The sequence below is a fragment of the Gorilla gorilla genome, chromosome 8, assembly GCF_029281585.2.
Source record: "Gorilla gorilla gorilla isolate KB3781 chromosome 8, NHGRI_mGorGor1-v2.1_pri, whole genome shotgun sequence".
NCBI lineage: Eukaryota > Metazoa > Chordata > Mammalia > Primates > Hominidae > Gorilla > Gorilla gorilla.
The window spans coordinates 10481405-10495878 of record NC_073232.2 but is presented as its reverse complement, the minus strand read 5'-3'; the positions used below and the strand labels follow the sequence as shown (position 1 = coordinate 10495878).

At 52.5% G+C, this 14474-nt stretch overlaps 1 protein-coding gene and 1 long non-coding RNA gene across 5 annotated transcripts in view; one reads left to right on the top strand and one right to left on the bottom strand.

Moving 5' to 3' along the window:
- Positions 1–14474, top strand: part of ADARB2 (adenosine deaminase RNA specific B2 (inactive)) — a 547987-nt gene that overhangs the window by 173760 nt on the left and 359753 nt on the right. The gene's annotated exons all lie outside the window — the stretch shown is intronic.
- LOC101132591 (uncharacterized) lies at positions 61–13758 on the bottom strand. Of its 3 annotated transcripts, none has more exons than XR_002007569.4 (3): positions 13571–13758; positions 11933–12056; positions 61–3524 (listed from the first exon to the last, which is right to left on the bottom strand). It is a non-coding gene; the product is annotated as an uncharacterized lncRNA (long non-coding RNA). The 3 variants fall into 3 exon arrangements; XR_008669182.2 differs by having other exon boundaries at positions 11933–12027; XR_008669183.2 differs by having other exon boundaries at positions 13615–13758.

The following is a 14474-nucleotide window of genomic DNA, read 5'->3' as shown; positions in this document are numbered from 1 at the left end:
ACTGCCAGACTCTCCAGCTTTGCTAGAGGAGAACTCTCCAATCCAACCCGCCCCTCGTGTGTTCACGCATGTGTGACGACCCAGGGTGCCCCCCGTGTGTTCACGCGTGCGTGACGATCCAGGGTGCGCCTCGTGATGACCCAGGGTGCACCAGGGTCGTTGAAAGGCATCCTTCTCGTCTGATTTTCTGCTGCATGTGATGGGTGAAAGAAGTTGTTAAACTTTTGCTGCTCTACTAAAACGATTGTGGTTTTGATCAAATAATGTTTCTAATAATCACTCCTGACCTCTTGGCAGGAACAAGGGAAAAAGCAGATCCCATTCTTTTCAAGGCTCATTTCAGGAACAGGCTTCAGCTGGGGGGTCCAGAAAAACACAAACATTTGGCTCTCTTTTCTTTTCAGGAATTTTTAGAGAAATGCGTTAGGGAGCTGACTAGTCTGGGAATCTAAGGATTTGTTAGATAAGTAATCCAAGTTGGCCTTGGAAGAAGAAAATCTCACATCTTAACCTTTGTCCTAGATATGAAAATAGGTTGTTTACACTGACAGTTTTCACCTGCCGTCCACGCAGTGGGATTCCTCACTTACACAGATCTGATGCGGAGCCCAGGGTCCTTTAACAATCAGAAGCCCGCTGCTCCCCCGAGGGGGGGAGGACACGCCTCTGAGAAGCCGCCCGTCTCTAGCAATGATGAGAATGTCACGGCAGCGTGGGCTCCTCTTTATAAACTGTTTTTCCTTGCTTAGTCCTATCATTTTTACTTCCTGCTGCAACAAGAAAAGACCTGTCAAATCTACAAAAAACCCTATGAAATTTCTTAAAATGTCTAAAATCATCAGTCAACCCAGGGCAGGACTGTGGAGTCGCTGAGCGAGGCATTTGTTTTCCGGTGTGATTCTCGCCCTGTTCCTCCACCGCTGACCTCAGCACCACCCCCCACCGGCCCAGGCTCCTCCTGACCGTCTTGTGTCAAAATCTGAACTAGGATCTGCTTGTCAGCACCCATCCCCTGTCACGGTAGCTTAAGTGCCACATCTCCAGAGGGCATCTGTCCTTTGAGCCAGGCCAGTGGTGGAAGAGAAGTCCCCTATCTCGGGGGCCCAGGCGTCCACCCAGTGGACCAGCCTCTGGAGGACCCTCCCCAGGGAATGTGACCCGTGTCACTTGCAGGATCTTAGAGAGACTCCGACCTCACCACGCACGTTAGCATCTCAGGACCCTTGACACCTTGTCAGGGACAGCTCCAAGAGCCAACGATCACAGCCCTTATCAGCCAAAACCCATATCCACACTGCAACATGATCTGTTCAGCCTTCTTTCCTCCCCCACAGCAATGTGTATTTCCATAAAAGCAGCAGAGTCCTGGGTGGGGAGAAGCACGTATCTGGCATTTATCTTGGAAACCACATCATTCTCTCCTGAGCTTGGATTTGACAGTCCCTGCAGCTGAAGTGCATCAGTGTCTTAAAGCCTCACGTGGATGTGTACGTGGACTGTCTCAGCACTGGGGATGCGATTGAGAGACTTTATCCGCCTTTCCCAAGCCTCAAAAGCAGTGCCAGACACAGACACCAGATGTACATGTGCCAGGCTTTGAGTCCAAACGTGAACAAACCAGCCCAGTGTTGGTTCTCATGGAACATAAACATCCATGCATAAAACAGAAACACATGCACGTTATGCTGGGAAGTGGTCATGGCTCTGAAGAAAAATAAGGCAAGCTGAGCACCCACGGAGGGGGGCAGAGGTGGGATTCGAGTTTAGATGGAGCATGCGGGGGCTGAGCACCCAAAGAAGGGGACAGAGGTGGGATGTGGATTTAGATGGGGTGCGTGGGGGCTGAGCACCCACGGAGGGGGGCAGAGGTGGGATGTGGATTTAGATGGAGCATGCGGGGGCTGAGCACCCACGGAGGGGGGCAGAGGTGGAATGCAGATTTAGATGGGGCACGCAGGGTCTCTCCGGGGAGATGGTGCCCAGGCACAGCCTGGGGATGGGAAGGATGGAGATGTGAGGGTTCCAGAGTCAGGGGGGCCAGGAAGCTCCTTTCTTCTTTGCTCCATGAAAAGCGTGGAAGCCACACTCACTGCTGGGCCTGGGGTGATGCCACTGAGGCTAAGAACTCAGCTGCTTGCAGCTGCTTTAAAAGGAGGGCAGGGAATGTGGCAGCCACAGATGCTGGAAGAACATGGATTTTGTTTTGTTTTGTTTTGTTTTTAGATAGGGTCTCCCTCTGCTGCACAGGCTGGAGTGCAGTGGTGCAATCTCAGCTCACCGCAACCTCAGCCTCCCGGGTTCAAACGATTCTCATGCCTCAGCCTCCAGAGTACCTGGGATTACAGATGCCCACCACTACCCCCAGCTAGTTTTGTGTGTGTGTATTTTGTATTAGAGATGGGGTTTCACCATGTTGGTCAGGCTGGTCTCAAACACGTGGCCTCAGGTGATGCACCCGTCTGGGCCTCCCAAAGTGCTGGGATTACAGGTGTGAGCCACTGCACCCAGCCCGGAAGTTCTTTTGATAAACAAATGTGGGCAACAGCTCGGAATTAGGAAGCTGAAGAACTGTTGGAGGCTTTGTTGAGCCCGGAAATTGCAAAATAGCTGCCTCGGAAAACAGAATTATAAATTAACCAGGAAATGTGCTGGACTGGCAGGAAGCGTGGGGCCTGTTGGAGGACTGTGGCTGTGAATTTTAGGCGACTACAGGTGGCAGGGTTTGCTGTTTCCCTCCAGCCAGGTTTCAAGGGCTCCGGTGCAGCCCTGAGATGGGTTGAGAGTTGGAGCTGCCAGGGTCAAGGTCACTCCAAGGTCACTCCCAGGTCCAGGTGCACTTGACAGAGGAGGGACAGGCAGGAGCCCAGCACCAAGGGGAGGATGGGGCGTCAGACGAGAGGTGGTGGCTGGGCAAAATGGGGGCACCATGGACTGGACACAGCGGCTGGGTAAAGATGGGAGCACAGTGGACTGGACATGGTGACTGGGCAAAGATGGGGGCGCCGTGGACCGGACACCTGAAACTGAGGCAATGGAAGGAAAGAGGTGCCCTCGGACAGTGGGATGCTTAAACTGAGGTTTCCAAGGAGGGACAGGTTTTGGTGATGACCACAGGACTCAAGAAGAAAAGTGAGATGCAGGACAAGATTCCTGGAGGTGAAAATTGTCTGGATTAAAGACCAAGTTATTACCTTCATAAATATTGAGGTCACCAAAAATAGTGATAGGAGTAGAGGTCAAAAGATGCCTCATTCAGGTACCAAACCTTCCCTCCTGAGGAGGGGTTGTGCAGAAAATCTGCAGCAGAGCAAGTGTCTGCAGCATATGCTTCCAGGGACAGGGCTGTGGTCGGGGGCAGGAAGATCTGGGGTCTTCCTGGGGGCCGGCTGGCTCCCACACAACTCTGTTGACATGGGCAGGCAGGGTGGATGTGCCCTCTGGTCCTGTTTGCTGAGCTCTGGTTGCAGCCGGGGTACTTGGAGCGCAATGTGATGTGAGAACAGACATCAGGGCATCCTCGACAGCTGCAAAAGAGACAGAAAAAAGCAAATGCTCAGGCCCTCCCCAGACCATGGAGTCGAAATCTCCACTTAATAAGATCCCAGGTGATTCGAATGCACAGCGAAGTTTGCGAAGCACCAGCAGGGAGTAAGAGGGAAGGGAATATTTAGAGACAAGGAGGAAGACGTAGAGCATTTTTGCTGGCAGGACTCTGGAATCGGCACAGGGTAGAGTTGGGAATTGCTTCACCAAGAAAAGTGGAAACACAAATCCAAGATTTCCTACACAATGCATCTATCCCCTTCCTCTTATAGAACTCCCTCAAGCAAAGGGATTTGTCCCCCAGTAAAGAAATTTAAAAAAAAAAAAAAAAAGACTTGTTGTTTGAGAGGAAGGCTTTCTTTGAAGCTGCTCTTGGTGGGGTGAAGAGGAAAGGAAGCCCTGGAGCCCTGAAGCCGTGTCCTCGTTTCCCAGCCACGGGAAGGTGCCCCCTCATCCTGGGAATTTCATCACTTGAGCGTCATATTAAACAGTGTGAGGAATTGAAGGATTCCAGACCCTAATCTCTAAGAGCTGATAATTCAGAATATATGAAACACAGACAAAGAAAAACACAATTTCTTATTTTCAAATGTTTCCCCATTCTTTCATTAACATGCACAACATATATGTTTTCAGTTTTTTGTTTTGTTTTGTTTTTTGAGACAGATTCTCACTCTGTCACCCAGGCTGGAGTGCAGTGGTGTGATCTCGGCTCACTGCAACCTCCATCTCCCATGTTCAAGCAATTCTCTTGCCTCAGCCTCCCAAGCAGCTGGGGTTACAGGCGCACGCCATCACGCCCGGCTAATTTTTGTATTTTTAGTAGAGACAGGGTTTCACCATGTTGGCCAGGCTGATCTTGAACTCCTGACCTCAGGTGATCCAACCACCTCGGCCTTCCAAAGTGCTGGGATTACACGCATGAGCCACCACGCCCGGCCCATATATGTTTTCATAAGGCCCTCAGCTCTGCCTTGTAGTCTCGCATACCTGACACAGGGACACAGTTTCTTAATGAAGCCCCGGTCCATCCTTCATTTTTGGCAAGAGCACACTCACGGTCCCTGCAGTCAAACTTCTCACACTTCAAGAAACCACAGGACATGAGTTCCCTGAAACTTCATTAGCCCCCACTTCTCTTACGAAAGATGATTGAGCTTCAAATTGTATTTAAGATATATGCCTTTTCAATTATTAAAAAGTCAAAAAATAAGATGCTTGTGAGGTTGCAGAGAAAAGGGAACACTTATTCGCTGTTGGTAGAAATGTAAATTCGCTCAGCCACTGTGGGAAGCAATTTGGAGATTTCTCAAGGAACTTAAGACAACTGCCATTTGAGTCAGCCATCCGATTACTGGGATATATATCCGAAAGAAAGTAAATCATCCTGCCACAAAGATGACATGCACTCCCGTGTTCATTCACAACAGCAAAGATATGGAATCAGCCTAGGTGTCCATGAGCGGCGAACTGGATAAAGAAAATGTGGCACATTGACATCGTGGAACACTATGCAGCCATACAAAAAGAATGAAATCGTGTCCTTTGCCACAACATGGATGCCTCTAGAGGCCATTATCCTAAGAAAATTAATGCAGAAACAGAAAAACAAATAGTGCATGTTCTGACCCGTAAGTGGGAGCTAAACATTGGATACTCGCGGATATAAAGATGGGAGCAATGGACCCTGGGAGGGGGCAGGGGGACAGGGTTGAAAAAGTATTCGGTTCTATGCTCACTACCTGGGGCACAAGATCATTCATATCCCAAACCTCAGCGTCACACATTATACCCCGGTAACAACCTGCACACGTACCTCCTGAACCCACAAGAAGAGTTGAAGTTAAATGTTTAAAAATACCTTTTTAGTAGTGTAAACAAAGCTATCCTAGAAATAAGAGGCAAAACAGGCCCAGGACACACATGTTGCTTGAAATCAGAAAGGACCTACTGACACCCACAATAACTGAAGTACCGTTGGGGGCTGTGGGGAAAGCAGAAGAATGAAGGGAAGCCATCTGTGCCCTGAAGTCACCTCCCCCGGGGAAAGAAAGTTGTGCTTCAGCGTCACCGGCAGAACTTGGGGGGATGCTGGCTGGGGGACAGTGGAGACCGGGGCAGAGGTTCTTGGTGTGTTTTTAAGTGAAGTTTTAATCTCCAGCATACACCAGGGAAGAGACAGCATTCATTGATGGTTCTGTGACAGCCCAACCGTGAGAACAAAATGACTCTGTGCATTTAAACCAGAGGGAATTTAATCCTAGGAGATGATTCCATGGGCCAGGGAAGGACTGGGAGCCCCACGAAAACAGCCAGGGATGAGGAAGCCACAGGCCCACCCCTGCCCCTCGCTGGGTGGATGCTGGAGAGCTGAGTAGCTGAGTAAGAAGCCCAGAGCCTAGGGCACAGGCCACCCGGAGACGGAACCAGGGCCTGCCCTGCAGATGGGTGGGGAAAGAGAAATAGGGCCGCTGAGATGAGCCTGGGGGACCCGGGGTGACTCAGACCCCAGATTCTGTCTCTGCCCTGGGCTGTGGGACCCAGGCCCCCTGAGAGGACGGAGCAGAGCTGAGCGCTGGGGGCAGGTTCCGACCCTGCACAGCCTCCACCAGCCGACTTTCTGGACTCCGGTTTACGGGCCTCCTCTGCTGATTTGTGTAATTTTAGAATTCTACCGGTTCTAAGTGAGCCTGGACTTCCTTTACAGGCCAGAGGCGCAGGGTTTGTGTTTGGGGCGATGGGAAATGCGTTTCCCGTGTGCGGGTGTGGCCTCTGTAGCTCGTTATTCCTGCCACGGTCGCTGTGCTTAGAAGAGCACAAGTGTCTTCTGCCTGGGCTCCAAACGCCTTCTTTATTCTTAACCTGCTCTGGCAGTGCTCTCAAAAGCATGTATTTTTAGGCTTCTGGGTAGAAAGGACTGTGGTTCCTCTGGGAATAACCTGTTGGAAATCAAACAAAGAAGCCGGGATGTTTCTGAACAATGCCAAGACAGAGCCGGCCTCCTCGAGTCCATTAGAGCATCGCGTTCCTTTGATTTCCATTTTCGACGGTGGAAACTGCATCCTTCCTTTGAGACCGGCTAGAATCTTCTCTGATTAAAGGGTCTTCTGGCTTTCCATGGAAGCCTTTTCCTGGGAGCAGGCCAAACATTTTAGTGAGAGGTCGGGTGCCTCTCGCGCTGCTGACGCCGTCAGAATCCGCTGCCTGCCTCGTCCATGCCAGTTCCCAGAAGTCTCCCGGTGCCAGAGAAGTTTGAACTTGATCCAAAATGTGTGCACCATGTAGCTTGGGAAAATTCAGCCATTAAAAGCGCTAAAACTAAGCAATTTATGACTTACAGATGTCAATTTATGACAGAAATCACCGCATATATTGTACCAGCACAGTGACATTTATTTGGTAATTAATGATTAAAACAGTCATTTCCCAATGTTATGAGCCACCTGGTGTCTGGTAGCATTCAGAGATGGCGGTGCTGGCCCGGGCTGCGAGGACGCGGTGCTCCCGGCAATGGGGCAGGGTCTCCAGCAGGGAGCTGCGGGTGACACTGCTCTCCCCCCATGTCCCAGGATGTTCCCACAGTGACTGGGCACAGACCATGGGGGTGACATACAGTTTCTGCCTCAAAAATCCTGACAAACATTTGCTGAATGAGTGACTAAACGAATTAATTAAGGGTTCCGTTCCACAGGAGGTAAAAACCAAAACATACAGAAAATCTAGGCCAATAAAATACCTGCCAAGACCACAAGGATCCATTCCATTTCCACCAGGGGTGAGTGTCCGGCAGGACCAGGCCAGAGGAAGGTGCTCTCTGACTCCAGGGCCATTCTTCACGCCCTTCTCTCCCCTTCCCTCCCTCCTCCTGTCGCCAATAGATGTGTTGATTGACTGTTCCCTCAAGCTGACCTTGGCAGCCCCTCGCTGAGTGCCGGGCAGGACCAGGCCAGAAAAAGGCTCTTCACGCCCTCTTCTGCCCTTCCCTCCCTCCTCCTGTCCCCAATAGATGTGTTGATTGACTGTTCCCTGAAGCTGACCTTGGCAGCCCCTCACTGAGTGCCGGGCAAGACAGCCGCCCATGTTCTCTGGAGCCATTGTGGGGTGAACACACAGATCCTGCTCCCTCCGGCCCCCTGGGGCAAGCACTGGGGCTGTGCCTCCCACTTCTCTTCACCCACTCTCTAAAGGGCATCACCCGTGGGTCTGCAGGCATTTCATGCCCCTAATGCCCCAAGGACAGGGCCCCAAACTAGCCAGAGAGGAGGGAGAGTGCAGTGAAACCCGAGGCTGTATCCACTTACACCGCACGGGCCACAGCTGCCCTGGAGTGCAGTCCACGAGCTGCAAAGGAAAGGCTCCTGGCCCCAGGCCAGCTCCCCCCATGGGCATCCTGGGGGCTGCAGAGCCACCTGCTCGGAGTGGGAGTGGCCAGGAGCAGCCTTTAACCCCTGATTGATAATGACTTGGTGGCAGGATTGGGACTGTATGGTTCCGTGATTGGCTGCGAGGGAGGAGGCTCAGGCCACGTGCGGAAGGAGGGCTTGGCCTCCACGCAGGAGGCCACCTGGAGCCCCTCAGCCTCACTCACCTCACTCCGCCGCCCTGGGGTGGCCACGCTGCCCCTCCTGAGGCCAGGACTCCGTGTCTGCAGTACAAAGGCCAGTCAGTCCCATTCTGTCTGCCTTTCCCAGCACATTCTGACAAGCCCAGCTCAGCCCTCACTTCTCAGAGCACCTGTCTATTTGGTACATTGTGTCCTGGAGACATTCACAGCCAGAAGCCCGGCAGGACCTTCGATTTGGCCATCGCTGGACCTGGGGCCCATCTGCCACCAGAGGGTCAGGAAGGGGATTTTGGAGCCAATCCCAGGCCCCAGTGCCTCAGGTGCTCCCTCTGTTTTCTTGTTTCATTTCTGGGTTACCAGGTGAGATGTCATTGGAAGAAAGACCTTAAAATTATTTTATTTTTGCTTTAAAAATAATAATGGAAGTTTTACCAGTTCTACAATAGAGGGATGGCAGGAAGGGCAGGCAGAGGGACAGCCGCCCAGGAAGGGAAAGTGTGAGGCCTGCTCCTGGCAGTGCAGTCCTGCTCGAGCCTGCCTCTTTTGCATCTTCTGGATCATTGAGAAATTGTCTGGGTGAAGGTGAGAAGGACTTTACTACTGTGGCAGCTGACAACAGGTTTTCCTCTCTTAAGCAAGTGGAGAATAATTTAGCTGGCTCCTATAAGTTTCCTGGGGCTGTCATAAGACCACAGCCCAGGTGGCTTCAATAATAGACATTCACGTTGTCACAGTCATAGAGGCCAGAAACCCGAGATCAAGGTGTCCAGGGGCCTGGTTCCTCCTGAGGCCTCTCCGTGGCTTGCAGATGGCATCTTCTCTCTGTGTCCTCACAGGGTCCTCCTTCTGTGTGTGTCTGTGTCCTCATCTCCTCTTATAAGGACACCAGGCAGGTTGGACCAGGGTCCAGTCATATGACTTCATTTATCTTCATCAGCTCTGTAAGGACACCATCTCCAAACACTGTCACCTTCTGAGGTCCTGGGAGTCAGGGTTTCCACGTGTGAATTTTGACAGGGCCGAATACAACCCAGAACAGCCCCTTTTCTGCCGTCCTTTTTATTTTAAAAGCACAGTGCACCTTTAGTCTCCGAACTCCGCACCATTCATCCTGTTGCGGCACAAACAGGGCTCGCACGGCGGCCTGGGAAGCGCGGGGACCATGAGGCGGAGACTCTGCATTCTAGATCTACCATCTCTTCACCTTCACTCTTGCCAAATGACTAAGCACTCGGGGTTGCGGTTTTCTTGTCTGTACAACGGACGTATCTACTGGTCTCCAAATCCCTTCTAGCTCCCACGACCCTAACAAATTCCAAAATCAGTTCCTTTCGCTCCAAAGCCATGAGACTGCCTTACACTAAAACCTCTCCAGTGTCGGTCTGTGTGGCTGCAACCTCCCTGAAGGGGCCTGAGGTTCATGCCATTTATATCTCCAGTAAATAGTGGTAAATTGGGCCATGTGGGCCATCGGCTTTCATCAACTAGAGAGCGTCATTAGCTGCAAAAATGTGTTGACTCATATTCGTTGGTTTTCAAAGACCTGTGGTGGCTCTGAGGTTTCCAGAGCCAGCACAATCAGTGCAATTACACTGAGACTCTCCAAAGAATGAGCTTTCTCAGAAAATAGCTGCTGTTCACTGTGTCAGGCCAAAGGTACTCTAGGAAGGCATTTTCCGTGGTACTTTGAGGTTAGCACTTCCAGGAAATTCAGGGAGAATAAAGCAACAAGGAGGTGCTTAAAAATTTGATCAGAGGCCCAGAGAGGAAAACAAACAAAATGTAGTTGTGTGTTTGCCGAGTACAGTGGAGCAGGTGGCCGGGCAGCCTGTAGGGGGGGAGGGGTTCCAGGTGTGGGCTGTGGTGTGGGGAGCAGGGACCCCATTTCTCAGAGCTTATTGGAAAGAGGGAAAAATCTCTTTGGCCCTGCTGGGTGTAGGGAAGACTTTGTTTGTCTTTTTGCGTTTACTTTTCAGTCCCTGGTAGCCTCTTATAAACAATATGGTGTGTTGTGTTTTGGAGGGATTCCCTCTATTGTAAGCTTGTATTGCATATTAACAGAAACTCAAGGCTTCCTGGATGGGCACAGAGAGCTCCATCTAATCTCATGCTGCAGACCCAGCACCCAGGAGAGGGGGTGAGAGGCTCTCCTGGCTTCCGTCTCTCTGGGATCGCAGTTGGCTGGAAGGAAGGGTCTGGGGTGGTTCCCACGCTTGAGCAGGGATCGGGTTGTCCCACTGGGCACCCTGTGATATCTCCTGCCTTTCCAGGGCATCATTTTTGGAGTCTAGAGAATGGGGACAGTGGGTTTGGCCAACTCTGTGACAATGAGGAGGAAGACTGCATTGCGTTCTCTCTTACGCAGCTCTCTCAGTGCCGTGCTCTGCATTGCGTTCGCCTCTTATTTAAACTGTTTGACCATGCGTGGGTCTCGGAGGAAGAAAAGGAGGCAGCGTCTTCTCTTAGCACAATCAGGACAAATCCATGCCACTGGGTGGAAACACCAGCCCCGGGCACCCTGCTCACCCCTGCGCCCTCCTCCCATCTCCCTCCTTCCTTCCTGCATTTCTCCCACAAATATACCTTTGGAATAATCAAATAACAAAGATGAATCACAATCCATCCACTCCCAGGGCTTTCAAAAAGAGCGCCTTGTGTCCCTGCTAAACAGAGACAGTCGAATTTTTTTGAGGAAACTTGTTTGCCTGCTGAGTTCCAACTTATACACTCAGCCATGTCTGCTCCATGCCTCACCCCACTCCGCCTTTCAATGAGAGGAGTGGACCCCCCAGCTCCACACCTCACCCCACTCCACCTTTCAGTGAGAGAGGAGGGGACCCCCCAGCTAAAGTGATTCCCCCCTAGTGTTTCAAACTCCGTGTACTGGACGCCAGCCTCTGCTCCCACCCTGTACTGAAACCCGGCTGCAGTTCCCCTCAGACGTCTTCAGATTCTCCCTCTCTTTTAGCATCTTGTAGTTGGCAACTCAGCATGCTTAATTCAAGAACAATGACGAAGCAACGCCTCTCTCCCCCGCCCCTGTGGCCCAGCCAGATCCCCTTAACAGCCCACCCTCATTCCTGCCAGGCCTGCCTTGGCCCCTCACACTCTGGCCACTCACTTGTCCCTTTTAGTAAAACTGTCAGCCCAGCTCACAAAATAACTCTTCCCAGGTTCCTAACTCGCCAGGTGTCCTGGCATCACGTGACACCATTAGCCAACCTCCCTTGAGTGTGGTAGGTTCCATGTAGTTTCTGTCAGCTTTTTCTCTTCCTGTTTCTTTCTGTCAGTGCCAGTTTCTCTTTCTCTCCTTATCCTAGACCTTTACTCCCCCTACACTTACTGGACTGCAATTCACATCTGTGGCTTCAACTGCAACCCATGCATTTGCCAAATCTGACCCTCTGGTGAGACTTTATTCACCCTGCTCCCCTGCCTCCAGGGTATCTTGGCTGGGATATCTCACTGGCCTTCCCAAATTCAAAGTCTGTGAAACTTAGTTTGTCATCACTGTCTCTGGACCTACACAGTGTATTCACCATGTCAGTGAAGGGGTCTTTGGCTATGCCGGGGGTCCCCAAAACCCCCCTCGGGCTCTGTACTCACTGGTACTCACTGGGTAAGGCTGGCGCACCAGCAGCCATTGTTTAACATTGTGAAAGTCCACAAATTGTCACCAGCAAAGGGAGGGGAGCCTGGGTGACAACAAGGAGAATCCAGGCATGTTCCTCCAGACATCCTTACCCAGTGAGTTGCGGGAATGGGCTTAGTTTCCCCAGAAATGATGGTGACAATGTGTGCAATGACACCAGCTGGGAAACTCACCTGAGCCTCCGGGTCCAAGGTTCAGCCGGGAAAGTTCATCTGAGCTTCGGCGTCCAAGGTTTTTATTGAGGGTCAGTCACTTAGGGAGGCAGTGTCTGTGTGACAGACCACGGTGGCTCAGACTCTAGCCTCCCAGAGGGAAAACAGAAATTCTCTATAATTCCATCATTAAAATAAACTATATGGTCAAGCAAGTACCACGTGTCCCGTATCCTCAGGCCCACAAAACACTGTGACCAGGCAAGGCCTTCCCAGGCCTGTCAGGGGCCTCCCAACAGCCCTGCCCTGAGTCTTGGCTCTGGCCTTCAGATCAGTCCTGCAATGACAAACCAATGCCTCTCTCTCCCTCCCCACAGTGTATACACCTGCACAGGCTCTCTCCCTCCCCACAGTGCATACACCAGTGCAGCCACTCCCCCCACCACAGTACGTAGACTTGCACAGCCTCTCTCCCCCTCCCCACAGTGCATATACCTGCACAGGCTCTCCCCCTCCCCACAGTGCATACACCTGCATAGGCTCTCTCCTTCCCCACAGTGTATACACCAGTGCAGCCACTCCCCCCACCACACAGTACATAGACTTGCACAGCCTCTCTCTCCCTCCCCACAGTGTATACACCTGCACAGCCTCTCTCTCCCCCCACACACAGGGCATACACCTGCACAGCCTCTCTCCCTCCCCACAGTGTATACACCCACACAGCCTCTCTCCCCCTCCCCACAGTGCATACACCAGTGCAGCCACTCCCCCCACCACACAGTACATAGACTTGCACAGCCTCTCTCCCCTCCCCACAGTGCATATACCTGCACAGCCTCTCTCCCTCCCCACAGTGTATACACCTGCACAGCCTCTCTCTCCCCCCACACACAGGGCATACACCTGCGCAGCCTCTCTCCCTCTCCACAGTGTATACACCTGCACAGCCTCTCTCTCCCCCTACACACAGGGCATACACCTGCGCAGCCTCTCTCCCCCTCCCCACAGTGCATACACCAGTGCAGCCACTCCCCCCACCACAGTACATAGACTTGCACAGCCTCTCTCTCCCCTCCCCACAGTGCATATACCTGCATAGGCTCTCTCCTTCCCCACAGTGTATACACCAGTGCAGCCACTCCCCCCACCACACAGTACATAGACTTGCACAGCCTCTCTCTCCCTCCCCGCAGTGCATACACCAGTGCAGCCACTCCCCCCACCACACAGTACATAGACTTGCACAGCCTCTCTCTCCCTCCCCACAGTGTATACACCTGCACAGCCTCTCTCTCCCCCCACACACAGGGCATACACCTGCGCAGCCTCTCTCCCTCCCCACAGTGTATACACCTGCACAGCCTCTCTCTCCCCCCACACACAGGGCATACACCTGCACAGCCTCTCTCCCCCTCCCCACAGTGCATACACCCGCACAGCCTCTCTCCCCCTCCCCACAGTGCATACACCAGTGCAGCCACTCCCCCCACCACACAGTACATAGACTTGCACAGCCTCTCTCCCCCTCCCCACAGCATATACACCTGCACAGGCTCTCTCCCTCCCCACAGTGCAAACACCTGCACAGCCTCTCTCTCCCCACACACACAGGGCATACACCCACGCAGCCTCTTTCCCTCCCCACAGTGTATACACCTGCACAGCATCTCTCCCAGTTTCCCCAAAGGTAATGATGTCACCTGCACCGCTATGCACACAGAGTGGTGACCGACAGGCCACAGTATCTTATCTTCAGGTCCTGTGTCTGTGTAGCCAAGGCCTCCCACCCGGGTCCCACTCTCGACGAATGGCTTCTGTCTGCTCCTGCCGGGCTGTGTTTACTGCACCTGTTCGTAACGTGCAGTGCTCACTGGGTTGTTCACTCTTTCCCCAAAACCAGTGAGTGTGTTCGCACTTCACAGACCCTCCCTTCCTGGCAGCCCTGCCTCCAGCCAGCCCTCATCGCATTCCCGCCTTGCCTGGCATTAGCTGATGGATGCAGAGGGCTTATCCAGCTTTGCAGGGAGTCATTTGTCAGGGCCTTCCATCGGAATGGCTATCGGGAGATGGTAATGGGTTCTGCAGCCTTTCGACCTCCCAGCGTTGTTTTCACCCTTCGCCCAGCTGTGATCTCCTAAACATCATTACCATCCTCCGGCCGGGACGTGGCCTTTCTGCAAAGGCTTTAGCATCTGCCTCAAGGGGCAAGAGATGCCTGGTACAGGGTGGCACTCTTGTCTCAGATGAGACCCAGGACATGGAGAGTGGCTGCCCCTTCTCCAGTGACTTGTGGTGGCAGTGTTGTGATTGGAGAGCCACAGTGTCCCCAGGCTGTGTCCCCATCTCCTCACCATTTCTCCTCAAAGTCAGGAGCAGGACAGACAGGCAGACTTTTTCACTACGAGTTGCAGGTGGTAATTTTAGAGCTGGTCAACAGTGGTAACGGAAGCACGGGAGAGCCTTCCCACCCGGTGGAGGCCGGTCTGTAAGTGCAGGAACCTGTTGCCGAAACACCAGGGGTTTGACCTACATCCTGCTGCTCTCTGAACGGAAAGCCAAT